This window comes from Ambystoma mexicanum, chromosome 2q (genome assembly GCF_040938575.1).
Source record: "Ambystoma mexicanum isolate Mex_15411 chromosome 2q, UKY_AmexF1_1, whole genome shotgun sequence".
In the NCBI taxonomy this organism is placed as follows: Eukaryota; Metazoa; Chordata; class Amphibia; order Caudata; family Ambystomatidae; genus Ambystoma; species Ambystoma mexicanum.
Window position 1 is genome coordinate 1,352,090,760 of NC_090924.1, and position 15,650 is coordinate 1,352,106,409.

General features: G+C 47.6%; 1 protein-coding gene across 1 annotated transcript in view; it reads left to right on the forward strand.

Annotated features, from left to right (window-relative positions):
- TRIM71 (tripartite motif containing 71) overlaps window positions 1–15,650 on the forward strand; it is a 371,406-nt gene that overhangs the window by 127,980 nt on the left and 227,776 nt on the right. The gene's annotated exons all lie outside the window — the stretch shown is intronic.

Here is a 15,650-nt window from a genome sequence, read left to right on the forward strand (position 1 = left end):
AAGGACTGGTGACCATGTGAATAGAAGGTATATCCTCTCGCCGACCCCATAAGTGATGGCCAGACATCTACCAAAGTCAACATTGCACATTTTTGTATTAGCAATTGGAATGGCAGGGGGTTGCATGAAACTGGTAACCATACTCCGATCCTGTACAGGATCCCAAGCCATATTGAGATCTCCTAGAAGAATTATTTTGCCCTCACTAAAAGATTTCAATAGCATAAGAATCGATTTTAGGAAGCCCTCCTGATGAGTGTTAGGAGCATAATTGGAAGCCACCGTTAATTTCTTTAGGCCAAGTGTCAAAGATTGTGAAAATATGACAGCCTTCTTTATGGATTTTTGTTCAAAGCACTTTAATCTGAGGGCCAGGCCCACCCAGCTATCTTACCCGCTGCATTTGTCTGTAATACAACCGGTTAGCATTGTAATCGAAGTTTGGATCTATCGGGCAGACAAAAATGTGTCTCTTGGAGTGCCACCAAGTCTGGTTGGTAGCGCCCCAGAAGAGATGCCAGCTTCCTGAACTTTGCTGGTGCATTGAGACCCCTAATATTCAATGTTAAACACTTGAATTATCTTGATAAAAATAACATATCATGAAGAGCTTACATCGTTCAGACATTGCATTCTTTGATATTCTTAAAAACCATGCATCCTGACCCCTCCGCCACTTTGTTTGCCCCACCCCTATCTACATTCCCTCCCTAACCCAAACTGTCCAAACGATCTCCCCAAGCATTGTCCCCTGGTGTGAGCCACAGTACCTAACATAGCCCGGGATACAAAACCCCAGCTTTGAATCAACTTAAACCCCAGGGCAACGTGCAGGGTATCCTAGTACCCCCATCTGTTACCGGAACAGATCCAAAGTGGTGTGCTCCGTCTTTGTACAATTCCAACAAAGAAATCCGTTCTTTATCCGTGCTCTTGTGATTGCCTTCATCCAAGCTTCATTATCCTGGCTTTTTTAAGTTATGCCCTCCGAGTCGTGCCTTTCAATCCTCTTGGTGTTTAATCTTGTTTTTCCTCCCACGTCAAGTTGAAGTTGTCCACTCCCAGGGTTTAGATGCTGAGCTAAGCGACCACAGGCGGCCCCCGATAGGCCCCCAGTGATATCTTCTTCGATTTGTAATAAGGCCATACCTGATTCTCGAGAGATGATCCTATGTTGTCTCAGCTCCAGAGCAAAAACCAATCCAAAAGGAAATGTCCATCTATATTTTTTTATTTGTTTTGGTTTGTAATAAACCTTTACAAAAAGATAAAAAGAATCCACAACAAATGTACAAAATTACAGAATGTGAGTGACGCAGAGCAACAATATACATAGAAGAAAAATGTTAAGTAGATTAAAACGCAATTAATTCTGTTTTGGAATAAAGAAACTTACAAAATAGAAATCAAATAATGGAGACGATTAGTTATTTTTACGTAAAATACGAGTTCATGATGAGTGGTGAATCTGTAAGGTAGCCGAATAAACAATACAGTAGCAGCTAGGGAATTGGTGCAATTCATGCAAATGATCACAATTAAGTTTTGACCCTTACATAAAACGGCTTTCCTTGACTTATAATTGATCCTGAGAGAGTTTCACAATAAGGCCATAAAAAGGAAACAGCAAACGGAGGAGAGCGTAACAAAATAACAACCTTTCACCACACTAGGATAGGTCACAAACATCTATATTTAATTTCTCTTGACTGTAATTTTCTCACCACCGCCTGCATCTCCCAGCGTTTCTGAAGGGTAATCTGTGAGAGATCTTGATATAGTTGGATCTCACTCCCATTATGAGATGAGGCCAGTGCCTCCCTGTGAATCTGTTCCTTTTGTGGGAGTTTATGTGCAGGCTGCTAAGATATCGTGTGGGCGAGCACTGGGATCCTTTCTTTTCGGGCCTGTTCCATGTACCCTGTCAAGCGGAACAATAGCAGTCTCTTCGCCTGCGACAAGATGTGAATTAGTGTCTTTCAGACCAGCATCTAAGGTAGTTTCCGGAAGATTTCGTATCTATACGTTAGAGCGTCGCACTGGTTGTGTGTAAGCCTGGCCAACTCCTCTAAGGCGGCAATATCAGACTGTTTGCTATCCTGTGTCAATTCCTGGATTGCCTGGTCATTGATGTCTACACGCTCTCCCAGGTAAGAAAGCGATTTGCTGAAATCGCATAGTGACTGCCTGATTTCTGCAGTAACTGAAGTGAATTGCACCTGAAATGAAGCAAGAAACCTGTCCTGGAATTCCAGCAAACTAGTTGCAAAGTCCTCCTTATAGGCAGCAATTTCTGGACTGAGTCTGGTAGACGCTTCGCCGGTTAGCTGCTGGTATGTTTCTGGCTAAGGGTGTCACCTGGCCCATAGCCCAGTCTTTGTAGCAGATTTATCATATTTTGAGGCGATTGGGCACACCCCCCCCTGGGTAATCTTCGTTCTGCCCCTCGGCATGTGATGCACAGGATACTGTATTGTTTTTCCCCTATTAGTTTTGTAACGATTCTGTGGAGACTGGCACCCCCACCAAGTGAAAGAGATATGCATTAAGTTATCCTGGTGATTGTCCCTCATATTGTTAAAGCTGAGACTGAAGACTGTGATTGCAGCTGTGCGGCCCCTCCGCTGTGCTTGGCACCTACAAGGGATCCCCAGGGTGGCAAAGGTCTGTACTCGAAGACTAGGACGGTCGCTGCTATTAAAATCGCCTGATCGCGGTGGGCGGGTGATGCCCTGCTGACATACCCATGTTTAAGTGCCAAGTCCCCGCTTCAGTGTCCACTTACTGTTCTATGGAACCCCACAACTGGGGAGAGTCTTTGTTGAGAGCATCGTTACGTGCTGGTATGCGGTCCTGCAGACCACACCTTTCCAAAGGGCTAGCATTTCTGCGGCGCACACGTCGCACCGCAGTGGTTTTGGTGATAGAATGCTGCAGTTCTAGAATGCTTGGGGTCTTCCCCGACAGATGCCACGCTTTGATGTTGTCGCTGGGGGGGTGGGGTGCACTGTCCTAATTCGATCTGCAAATGACAGAGCGCTCGCGCACACGTCCTCCAGATGTGGCGGCCATCTTGTTATCCCGGTCATACTAGTTGTGACCGGTTTTGTTCTCTGCTATTTTTCCCCTTCCAAATTATTTAGCTCCTAAGAACATGGAATGTGCTTCTTCCATGGTGTTCAATCACTCATCTGTGAGAGCCTGGTATTGTCTGTTGTAGGATAAGTAAGTCCATGTTTCTAGAAAAGAGTATGTTAGTGCCTTGTGTACGAGAGAGAACGAGAGAGAGCGAACACGAGAACGAGAGAGGGAGCGAGAACGAACACGAGAGAACGATTACTTACACTGCCTGTTTATCTCCCCATCTAGGTGGGCTGCATATTTCGTGCTTCTAATTCCTTAGACCCCTTGGTCTTGTATGTATATTGTATTGCTTGTGATGTGTTGGTTTATTGGTGTTTTGCCGTGATTCTTTACTATGGTCAATGTTACAAAGGCCTTGTAATAAATGTGCCTTCTGAACCTCTGCCCCTCCAAGTCCTGGAGGGGCAGAGGTTCAGAAGGCCAGCCTAGTTTCTTGGAACAGGGTAACCTCTGGACAAGCCAGACCAATCAGGGTAGTGATGGCGGCGGTCAAGACTAGGTCTCAAGAGGGGTGAGGGTGACTGAAAGCCCGCAATGAGCACACAAAGCAAGGACGCTTACAAATTACTCCAGACTCGTGTTATATTAAAAATATAGACACATTTATTACAAGGCTTTTGTAACATCGACCATAGTAAAGAATCACAGCAAAACTCCAATAAACCAACAAATCGCAAGCAATACAATATATACAAGACCAAGGGGTCTAAGGAATTAGAAGCACGAAATATGCAGACCACCTAGATGGGGAGGAAAACAGGCAGTGCAAGTAATCGATAGACCCAGTTCGACATCAGAGGCCACCTAACTAGAAGGAAGTCCGAGCCCTACGAAGAGTGGAGCCTTGTGCTTAAAAGTACCTGCACATGCGGGGGCCAACGGGCAAAGGGGAGTCTCTTCAGTGAAATCAGGCAGTTACGAGAGGTGAACACAACAATGATGAACAGTTCCCTGCTACTCAAGCGCGGCCTCCACTTGTGGGCAGAAGCAGGGCGCGAGTGCGGAAAAGGGTTGCTGTTTACGACAGCGATGGAAAGCCACAGGCTCCTGCGGGAGGGCAACCGGTTAGGGAATGGACTACTCACCGGTCCCAGGTGCAGGCAGACCCAGGCTTCTCCGGTTCCGTTTCGGTACTGGCAGGTTCAGATGCGATCAGCAGGATGTCTCCACGCCGTGTGGATTCTGCGACAGCAGGAGTCCGGTTCGAGGGTGTCCCAAATGTAGCGAACACGCTCAGATTGTTACCACAGCAGGGCAACTTCGCACCCGCGTGTATTCCGGTCCCAAAGCACACGTCTCACTTCAGACCTGGGAACGCTAAGTGTACGAATCGTGTGAGAGTGCCGAGGGCTCGGAATTTAGCAGAAGCCAGATGGCGGTGACGGAGCAAGATTCCTGTGTAGGCTGGTCAGTCCACTGGATGGCCCAGGGATGCTTCTGAAGGCTTACGTACAGGATTTGGTGAAGATGCCGAGAATAGTTGTTCCCACTATTCTAAAGGGTCGAAGCGCCTTTGCAGACCTTCTCGTTCGATCAGAGGCCGAGGGGTCTCGCAGGACGACAGCAGTGCAGGGTGCCAAACCTTCAGCAGGTCACCAGCGATTCCTCGACTCAGCGTCTTAGTTGCAGGATAGTGGCTCCTTACCCTTTGTTCATGAGAACTTGGGAGATCGACATGGTAGTGGGGTTTTCAGCCTCCTCTTATCCAGAGTTCCCTTCACGCCAAAACGGGGAGGGCCCAATGGGAGATCCGCTCACAAACACTCACACCATATGTGGACCTATCACGGACCACGGTGGTCCCAACCATTTAGGACACTCTAGACTCTCTGGCACCCAGGATGTGTATTGGGAACATACATCCCAGCCCACATCCTGGAGGCACACACAAGGCATGCAGAAGCCCACGAAAGCGTTGTTTCGCGGGAAAGTGCAAATAAGGACTGCCCCGGGTCGGCTCGACCTGGGGGAAGGTGAAGGGGCAAGACAGTCATTGGACAGGACAAAGAACCTCGTGGCATGGCCATTTTGGAGGCCAGGCCACCCATTTGGGCCAAACGTGGGAAGCGTGGTTAACATGACAAAAAGGGGGTTCAAAACACAAAGAAACGATAGCTGCCACCAGTCCTGTCCGTGACACACTTGCACATTTCATAAGTCCAGCGAGAGTTTCTAGGGCCATTGTAATGACTAAAGACCCAAGAGCGCAGTAATGTAAGTTACAGTGCACTCTTGTTTCATGTTGCTCAAAAGCTGCAACATGAGGAAAGGACTAAGGGAAACAAAGTCTCCCGGTACTGACTGTCTTAAGGGCATGTCATTTTCCCCGGAAGAATGGAGCGAAAGCCCAAAGGAGTGCGGCGGAAGGCTGCGCTTCTCTGGCAAAGTCTAGATCAGGGTGTAAAACAGCAAAAAGTTAACTCTCGCCCCTCCCAGACTAAGGACAGGGGGGAACTAATCCACCCCTGGATGAGTTTCTTGTTCAGGTCGGTTAAGCATTCTGGACAACCCATCAGCATTGCTATGTTGGACACCTGGCCTATGCTCAATAGTGAAGTCAAAGCCTTGCAGACTTATGGACCACCTAAGCAACTTTGGATTCTCTCCCTTCATGTTCATTAGCCACTTTAAGGGCTTATGGTCAGTTTGCACAGTGAAGTGGGTCCCATAGAGGTAGCTTCATAGCAGTAGGTGTGGTTGGGAGATCAGGAGTATGTGTTCGTTCTGGCAGGGTGATACCAGACTGATTCTGGCTGCGTTAGGCCGGAGGAGAACGCCTAGGCTGGCGTGCAGTCAGCTGTGTTTAGTTAGGATGATGGCGAGTATGTGGCAGGTCTTGGTATGAGAACAGCTATACCAAATGTGTCATAGTATCGCGGTGTTCTAGTTTAGTGGTGGTGTATAGATGAGAGTAAGCGTGGTGATGTGATATGGTGGTTTTCAGTAGGTGCTTGAGATCAAGCGCACATCTGAACCATTTATTATATGTTTTATTCACTCACTCTGTTCAGTCGGCTTTGTCTGTTCAACTCCATCCCCAACTGCGCGAACCGTTGTGACTACTCCATGCATTTCAAACGTTCCATGCACTCCAACCATTCTTGCACATAGTCTATTCCATGCCCTTCATCTGTTCCATGCATTTCATCCGTCGCATGTACTGCCCCAGTTCTATGCACTCCATCTGTTCAATCAGTTCCATGAATTCCTTCTGATCCACCTACTTCATCCGTTCCACCCTCTTCATCCGTTCCACCCACTTCATCCGTTCCACCCACTTCATCCAATTTTATTGTCTCCCACTTTAATTGAATGCATTCTGGACATTGTAGTCTTAGTTAACTTTGCTTGTAATTAGAGTTTTAAAAGGAAGGCCGAGGGCTGGAAACTAGAAATCCAGTAACCTTGGGTCATCTGCTCACCTTAAGTGATTAGCTCAGCATTGACCATCGATCTGCGGGCAGAAGGCTGATAAAATGCCTCCTGTTCAGGATACCGGTTATGAATTCTATTTAAGTATTATTATTTTTTTTTTGCTTCCAGTTTGATACTGAACGCATTTTCGTTTTTCAAAATGTGCGCTGTCTCTCAACTTTCTTCTTCAGTTTCAATCAGCAGGGGTGTGAAAGTAAGTTCTAAAACTGGTTCATGATGCCATCTCATTTGTTCTCCTCATCTGAGTTGCCAGTCGGTAATCCTGTGATATTGCACTCGTCAAGCACCGCCTGCATTTAGACTAGAAGATGCATACTATTCTTGCACATCAGCACAGGTAGCAGATTCTTCCTTGGGGGCCGTGGTAAGGCAGAGGTGAGGGAGTTGGCTGAGAAGACATGAATTATTGAGTTTGTGGTGCCTGGGGGTTAAGCTTGAGTTCCGCGAACATACTACATGATGGCTAAGCTGTCTGCATATTCAGGCCGTCTAGACCCTTATGAAGATCATGGCTAGATTGGGAAATACTCTTGGGGTATGTGCACCCTTTTTTTGTGTTTTGGTTCACAGGCCACAGTTGTTTGTAATTACGTGTAGCTGAGCGCTATCCAGATGCGCTTGACACTGCAAGTAATGAAAGAAGCATGTTGCGCTTTTGTAGTGATGTGCATAATGAATTAGTACTGTTCTAGAGTTACTAAGGCTTGGTTTAGCAGTTTGGTCCAGACTGATCACACTGTGTAATGACGCAGACGAGCCAAAACTGGTCGAATGGACTTCTACCCAAGCGGATTTACCAATGGTTAAGTGTTGGATCAACATTTCTAGCCTTAATTTATTGGTATTTTTGTTTAATTTGGTTCCAGCTGCTAGATGGATTGTGTCTGTATTTTAGGCGAGAGCGCAGACAGTGCATTGCTTTCTGCAATCATTGTAATTAAAGCATATGATCCTCTGTTTTCTGGTCCATGGGTGATTGCGGTGACTCTGCCATTTACTTGCCTTATGCCCCGATTTGCATGCCATGCCAAACATGTCTCATCTCCTATCCGCCTACTGATTATGAGTGTAATAGCAGATTACTATCTTCCTGGAGACAGAGTGTGTTGCAGTGCCCAAAAACAGCAAGTTGAGCATGGAAACTATTTGGTGAGGGGGCGCTGTGGAGTCTCCTACAGGTGTATCTGAACACTCTTCTCCGCCGTCTATTGGTACAGACACATTTGCGTCCAAGGCAACATTACAGGCCTGTTCTAAACATCCATAGTTGTCCATGAGAAAATGTTAATCCCCGTAGTAGATTATGCCTATGCAAGAATGTCAGTGTTAAATGTTGTCGGCTGATACTATTTCATACACCTCCTATCCAGGGTTGTAAGAGGCCCAGGGGTTTAGATGGTGTAAGGAGAGGGAATAATGGAGGTACAGGAGGTATCCCCCTGTAAACAACATGTTTATGAAAATTGTAGGTATTTTTACTGCCAGCATTCGAAAACTGGCATTACCACTTTGAATGATATGGCATTTATATTGAGCCGTTAAACAAGTGTTTCTAGGCGCCACAAGACAAGGGAGGGAAGATGGAGGAAAGCTGAGACAAATGATCCTACTAGGCCTTGTCATTCAGATCGTGCAAGTGCAACAACCAGAAGGGAGAGGGGGAAGGGAGAGCAGGGAAGCTAGCTCTGAGTAAGTGCAGCCAGGGCAGCGTGGCTCTAGGTAAGTGCAAAGAGGCAGGGTGGCTGTAGGGGTTACAGATTACAGCTCTTAAGTGCGCAGTAGTCCAAGAGGAGGTGCAAGAAGACTAGTCAAGGAGGAGCCTGGTACCCAGTGAGACTCTGAGGATATCTCACAACCAGTTGACTCAGAAGACAGGAAAGTTAGCAGGGAAGTGAGAGAGAGACAGAGAGAAGGCAGAGGCGAAAAGGAAGGTCTTGAGCTGCTTCTGGAACATCAGGTAATCCGGCCAAGTCTGAGAGTGATAGGAGGCAGTTCCAGAGGGAGGCACCTGCAGTGGAGAGATCTACCCCCCACTCTTGTCTAGAGAGCCGTCTGACCCTCCGAGAGTTGGAGGTAGCAGAGCGAAGGGCACTCGACCGAAGGTATTTTGGCAGAGGGAGTTGGATGTAGTGCGGCCCCGGCTACAGAAAGCTGTGTGGATGATGTAGAGGGTCTTGAACTTGATCCTTGCAGCCCCCTGGAGCCCATGGCGATATTTCAGTGCTGGAGAGATGCGGTTCCTGGGCTTGAGTCCAAGGATACACCTCGCAGTCCTTTTCTGCATTAGTTGCAGAGGGCGGAGAGTAGAGGCAGGCAGATTGAGAAAGAGGCTGTTGCAGTAGTCCAGTTTGGAGAGAACAGGGCTCTGGAGCCAGTGAGCTTCTGTGGGGGGAGTGAGAAAAGGTAGAATACCTCTGAGGAGGTGCTGCTGGAAGTGGGCCTTTTTGGCAAGGTCTGTGATGTGAGAAGGAGAGAGTGGAGTCGAAGATGACACCAAGGTTTTTTGCCTCACAGGAAGGCGAGGGTAGAAGGCCCAAGGAGGGTGGCCATAGTGAGAGAGGGAAAGCAGGAGCATGGGTCCCAAGGACAATCATCTGTTACAGCAGAGATCGTTGGAGGCACACCAATCCTCGATCGTGGATAGACTGTCAGGAATGAGCGAGGGAGATGAGGCAGCTCAGCTGAAAGAGAGCAGAGTGTCATCCTCATAACACAAAGTTAGAAGAGATGGTGAAGATCAAGTGGGCCAAAAAAAAGGACAGGGATAGGGGGAGAGAATGAATATCTGTCCAGGAGGAAGGTGGTCAGCCATGTGATGCCCAGGTTCTCACAGAGTCGATTGATCAGGGTGGCATCATAAACCATGTTGAAAGCAGAGGAAAGGTCAAGGAGAATGAGGACAGAGGGAGAGCAGGAATCCAAATCTTTGCGGGTATTCAGGAGAGTAGATTCCATGCCTCTGGCTGCTCTGAAGCCAGACTTGATGGTCATGGAGACAACCAACACATTCGGTGTGGAGAGTAAGCTGGGAGATGGCCAGCTTTTCCAGTAGTTTGCCCAGGAAAGAAGTGATAGAAATCGGACAATAGTTTGCCGGACAGGTAGGATCGGCAGAAGGCTTTTTTAAGGGAAGGGGTGCACAATGAGGAGAGACGGGAAGGATTCAGTAGCGAAAGAGTGATTGCAAATCAGCCAAGGCAGGGTGGAAATGTGATCCTTGATGGTTTTCGAAGAGCAGGGAAGCGCCTGTTTGGACGACACTTTCATACATCGGACTTGTCTAGAAACATCGTCAGGTTTTTCAGATGGGAGGAAAAAGGAAGTGGAGAGGGAGAGGCGGCCAAAGGGGGCCTGAGAGAGGTAGAGTAAGGGGAAAGTGAGGACCAGATGTCCTGAGTTTTCTCTGGTGAAATGAGAAGCCAGTGCTGTGCAGAGGGCCTGGGAGGGAACAGGAGAGGTGGAGACTGCAGTAGGATTGGCCAGCACCTTGCAAATTCGAAAGAATTCGACCGTATTGTTAGAAGCCACAGAGACGCGGGCTTGGATATGGACCCTCTTCTTGGAGAGGACAGCGAGTCTGTATTGCCTTTGGAGCAGGCAGCAGGCCAGTTTGTCAGATGATAAACCTGAAGCCCTCCACTTCCTCTCAGGCCCAGGGGTGGCCTTTCAGGTGGTGCACTTGCGTTTCAGGGTGGCAAGATCGAATCATACCAAGAGTTGCACTTGGAGGTAGGTTTCAGGCGGATTCTCATGACGGGCAAGGATGTCCAGAGTTTTGGAGATAGAAAGATGCAGGTTAGAGAGGGCTGTGTCAGAGTGTGAGTCAGCCGCAGGAGAAGAAGGGGCTGAGAAAGTAGAGGCAAATGCTTCGACTGACTCGCTTCATGGCCGAATGACCGAGAAGGAAGGTGGCCGTGCTGGGGAAGGCTTTGTCTGCGGGACAAGAAGTTTCAGGTGGGAGAAGAGCAGTAAGTGGTCAGTCTAAGAGAGAGGAGTGGTGAGAGGTTGAATGGTGAACTTGTTCTGCTTCTTCTCGGTTTTGATTTAGGATCCTGGGCTGTTTGTCTCTAATAGATCATGTAAACATGCAGTGCATTGTGCCAAAATGTGCATAACAAACTCTTGAAGGTAGCTCAGCGAGTTAAACTTACACCTTCGATATGTGGCGAGTTCCCAGATTTGAATGCCAGTGGGACAAACTCATACCATCCTAACACTTATTTCTGCATCAGAGAATCTGGTATGAAGCGCTTTATAAAAACGTCATATTAAATAATGCAGTAATGGTGAGCTGATCCACAACCTCCTCAAACTTGTATAGGATCTAAGTTTTGGAAAAGAAATCGTGAACCAAATGCAGTGGCTTGGTAACCCGCACCAAAAATCACCACCATTCCTAAGCGCTTTTAGAACAAAATATTTGAGTAGAATTATCAATGATGCATTTTGAAAGGGATTCACCAAGTTATAGAACTCCTTTCATTCCATTATGTGTTTGAGTCCATGACCCTTTTCAAATTATCTGAGCAGAATCAAAAAGTAAATAACCGTGAGGAAAATATTGCTTGAACTGTACAAATCGGGTTAAAACTAAAAATTGGGGCTCTAGGGTTCTAGCATCCGGCCAGCTAAAACAATACATTTTTGGAAAGATGATAAATAGTAGCATCATGCAGACCCAGAAATAGTAAATTAACCCCCTACCCCCTGCCTCGGTACGCCATGCTTAAATGATTAATATGGTGCAATCTGCCTCGGGCACAATGTCGTCATTGCTCTACTACCATGGTGTGATGACATCGCAACACAAAAAGTCAAAGCATAGACACTGCTAGCCCAAAAGGGTCTAACATCTCCGTGAAACCCTACAAGTAGTGAATTTCAAAAATAAAATATATATTTTTGGGTCAATGGCAAAGAAATTATAATATGCACTGCTGCAAACGTATACAAACGATAATATTGAAAATGTCAAGGAATCATAAATGGTGATTTAGCAATCTGAAAAATACTATGAATTGTGATGTGCGAATTAAAAACAAACATATTATTCAACAACATTGATGGTGTTTGTACAGTTACCACCACCATACATGCAGAAGAGTCAACCTGCTCACAACATCGTGCCACTGATGAGCCTTGCCGAGCTACTACTACTATGAGTTTGCTGGCGGGCCTCTCCATCTTGGCCGCCGGACCAGGCTTAATGCTGCAGAGTCCTGCAGCCCATTTCAGCCCGCCACCGCTGTCTGCAGATTGGCAGTGTGCCTGAATTTCTGCCTCCAAGACCGGGAGCCGGCAGGCGACGCCGGCCCCCTCCAAGGGCCCCATTGAAGGGTCTTCTATAGCCCCTGTCTGCGTTGGTGTCTGTGCGGTTATGGTTATGGATGGGCCCTGCCTTGCCACCAGTTACCACCATGATTACGAAGAAGTCAACTGAGAACGCACATAGGACAAATACCCTGTTTGAAGGGGTTGTTTCCTCCCACGTATTCCTCATCTTTGATATTAATCAGCTGAAGCTGGACAGTGGAAATCAAAGATGAGGAATACGTGGGAGGAACATCCAGTCGAAAGAACGTTACCAGGGGTAAATAACTTGTCCTTCTAGGGAATTTCTTCCTCTCCGGAGGGTCTACAACCACGTTTTTAGCTCACTGCACCCTTCACAGAGGAGAAATATTGCTGCCATGAGTTTGCCTTTTCGTCAGATAGCCTGCCTAAGTTGAAACACCTCTTGACAGGTAAGATAACTCCACTGCCTTCCTTTCTCTCCTTCCCTTTTCCGTATACCTTACCTCCCCTCCCATTGTCCCTCCCTACGTACCCTTTGTCCAGCAGCGATCTCCAATATCACCCTCACGCCTCCGTCCACCCTCACCCACCCTATGACTGTGATCCAGCACTCCTCGCCGTACGTATTTCCAAAAAACTTTACGTTGGCTGCGTCTACTATCTGGCCGCACCTGACTGATACACCCCTTGGCTGTGCTGACCATCGCCTGCTACGATGCTACACGCCAACACGTACATTACTTATAAAATGCTGCTGGCTCCCCCAGTTAACCCGTCATCTAAACCGGCAGAACACACATCTATAACTGTAATCATTGCTGTGCACTGTTATGCTAATAACCCTTCGCTGTATGCAGTGCTCACTGTGGCTCCTCACACCATAAATTTCTGTTCCATCCACTCTGTCCGTTCATCCACTCTGTCCACACCATCTATTCTGTCCACACTATCCATCCCGTACACACTATCCATCACGTCTACTCTTTCTGTTTCATCCACTCTATCCGTTCCATCCATTCCGTCCACTCGATCCACTCGGTCTACGCTGTCCCTTCCATCCGCTCTGTCCCTTCCACTCCATCTATTCCAACCGCTCCATCTTTTCCATTCATCCATTCCATACACTCCATCCACTCTATCCATTTCCATCCACTCTATCCATTTCCATCCACTCTATCCATTTCCATCCACTCTATCCATTTCCATCCACTCTATCCATTTCCATCCACTCTATCCATTTCCATCCACTCTATCCATTTCCATCCACTCTATCCATTTCCATCCACTCTATCCATTTCCATCCACTCTATCCATTTCCATCCACTCTATCCATTTCCATCCACTCTATCCATTCCATCCATCCACTCTATCCATTCCATCCGCTCCTTCCCCTTCACCCACTCCTTCCGATCCATCCATTCCAACCATTCCATGCAGCCCACCCACTTTATCCATCTCATCCATTCCATCCACTCCACACTGTTCATCAACTCCATGCGTTCCATCTAATCCATCCCCTTGATTTATTCCATCCACTCAACCTATTCCACCTGCTCCGCCCATTCCACCCTCTGTCAGTGCTCCATCTTCCGAGCATTCTGCATGCATCTCCTCCATCCATACACTCCATTCACCCATCAACTCCATCCATCAGTTCTATTGATTTCGTCTATTTTCTCTAGTTCATCCATTCTATTCACTCTATATACATACTTTCCATTCATTCCACATGCATCAGTGCCATATATTAAATCCCTTCATTTCATATGCGTCTATCTGTTCCATTCATTCCATCCACTCCATCTGTTGCTCCATCCGTCACTCTGTACATGTATCCACACCATTAATTCCATCCACCCATTTCGTCGATTCATTCCCTCCATTTCATCCATCTATTCCCTTGATCCAATCCTTTCATCCATTCTATTGATCCTTCCTAATCTGAGGGTAGGATCAGAGGTCAATGAACACATGGTAGAGAATCTCATTGTGTATTTGGTAATTGGATTGTTGGGAGTTCAGGCATATCTTTAGGGTTCGTCGTTGGTGTTAAGGAAAGAGCCATGTTTTCCGTAATTTGCGGAAACGTCATAGTCTTGGGTGTGTCGGATGTGAGATGGAAGCGAGTTCCACCGAGTCGGGGCCAATGCTGAGAAGGAGGATCCTCTGATACTGACGGAGTTGGTGGTTGGGATCACTAAAAGGAGGGCAGAGCTTGGTTTTAGGGTGTGGGGTGGGAGGTAAGGTTTTAGCTTAACTTGGTATAGAGGGCTGGTCTTGTGCACTGCATGATGAGTGATGCACAGGGTCTTGAAAGTGGCCCTTCATCCAACTAGGAGCCAGTGGAGGGCTCTGAGAGCTGGAGGGGTGTGGTCTCTTGGACCCAGTGCTAGTAGCATTTTAGCAGCAGCGTTTTGCGCTCTTTGGAGTTTTTTAAGGTCATATGCTGGAACTCCTAGGTAAAGAGAGTTGGCATAGTCCAGTCTGGACATTACAATGGACATAACAGCAGCACTTCTGTTTGGGAAGGAGCGGTAGGGAAAAATGCGCCTGAGAATTTTGAGATTATAGTGACAAGATTCAGATACGTTGTTGAACTGTCGAGAGAGGGTTAGGTCAGCGTCCATAGTGCATCCAAGATTTTTTACTGAGACTGAGGGGGTGGGTGGTGGCCCATGGAAGGGGGCCAAGGGAGTGGATGAGGGAGAAGCATGGTTTGCCGCACAGCAGGATTTCGGTTTTAGTGGGGTTTAGGAGGAGGTGGTTTGTAGTCATCCAACAGTTGATATCTAGGAGGCAGGCTGTGAGGCCGGGCTTAGAGTTGGCACAGTTGGCTATTTAACCCTGTTCAATTAAACAGAAGCTCACTCTGCGTTCCTGTCTTGCCCTTGAGGTGCTCTCCACCATTTTCTATCTGTTCACTGCAAGTCAAAAGAAGTTATTGGAGAGTGAGTGCAGCAGTAATTGTCTCCTCCACTCAAGTGCCAAAGGCCTGTGTGGGAGTGTTGGGCAAGAAAGGTTCTTTTTTAAAAATTTAAAATAATTTCAAACTAGAAGTAATCCGGATGTTACAACATTTTTTTAACTTGTTTATTTATAGTTCAACACACAGGATAACGGAGCATTAACGATGCTTACATCTCACAGGGCATATCAGACCATAGTGTCCCGTACCCCACCCCCAAATTCCCGGAAGGCAGTGATGCGTCTCATTCGGCCAGGGCAGGCGGCGAGTCCTCCCCCAACGTGTGGAGGGCTCTCGCGATCAAGTGTAGTTCTGGTCATAGTCCAGGACCGGGGCCCAAATGTCGGTAAATCGGTAGAGCAGACCCACTTTGGCTGCCATGACCTTTTCTGCTATCAATATGTCCCATACTTTAAGCCACCATAGGGTCATCAGTGGTCCGTCCGTGGACTTCCAGGTGTAGGCCACTGTGATTTTGGCAGCCAACAGAAGTTGGGATATCAGCGCCGCCCTCCTACCCGTTCTCGGGTATACGCCCGGGAGTGGGATTCCCAGGAGGACCTGCTCGGGCATCAAGGTGATTACGACCTGGGTGATGTCCCGAATGGTGGCCAGACACTGGGGCCAAAATTCCTTCACTCTAGGGCAAGACCACCACATGTGGAAGTAGGAGCCTGGGTTGCCGCAGAGGCGCCAACAGTGGGGGGTCCAAGGCGCTCAAAGTGGTGGAGGTGAAGGGGAGGGTAATACCAACGCAACAGGAGTTTGTGGGCGCATTCCCGGTTGGTGATGCAGCGGGATGCAGTGCGTG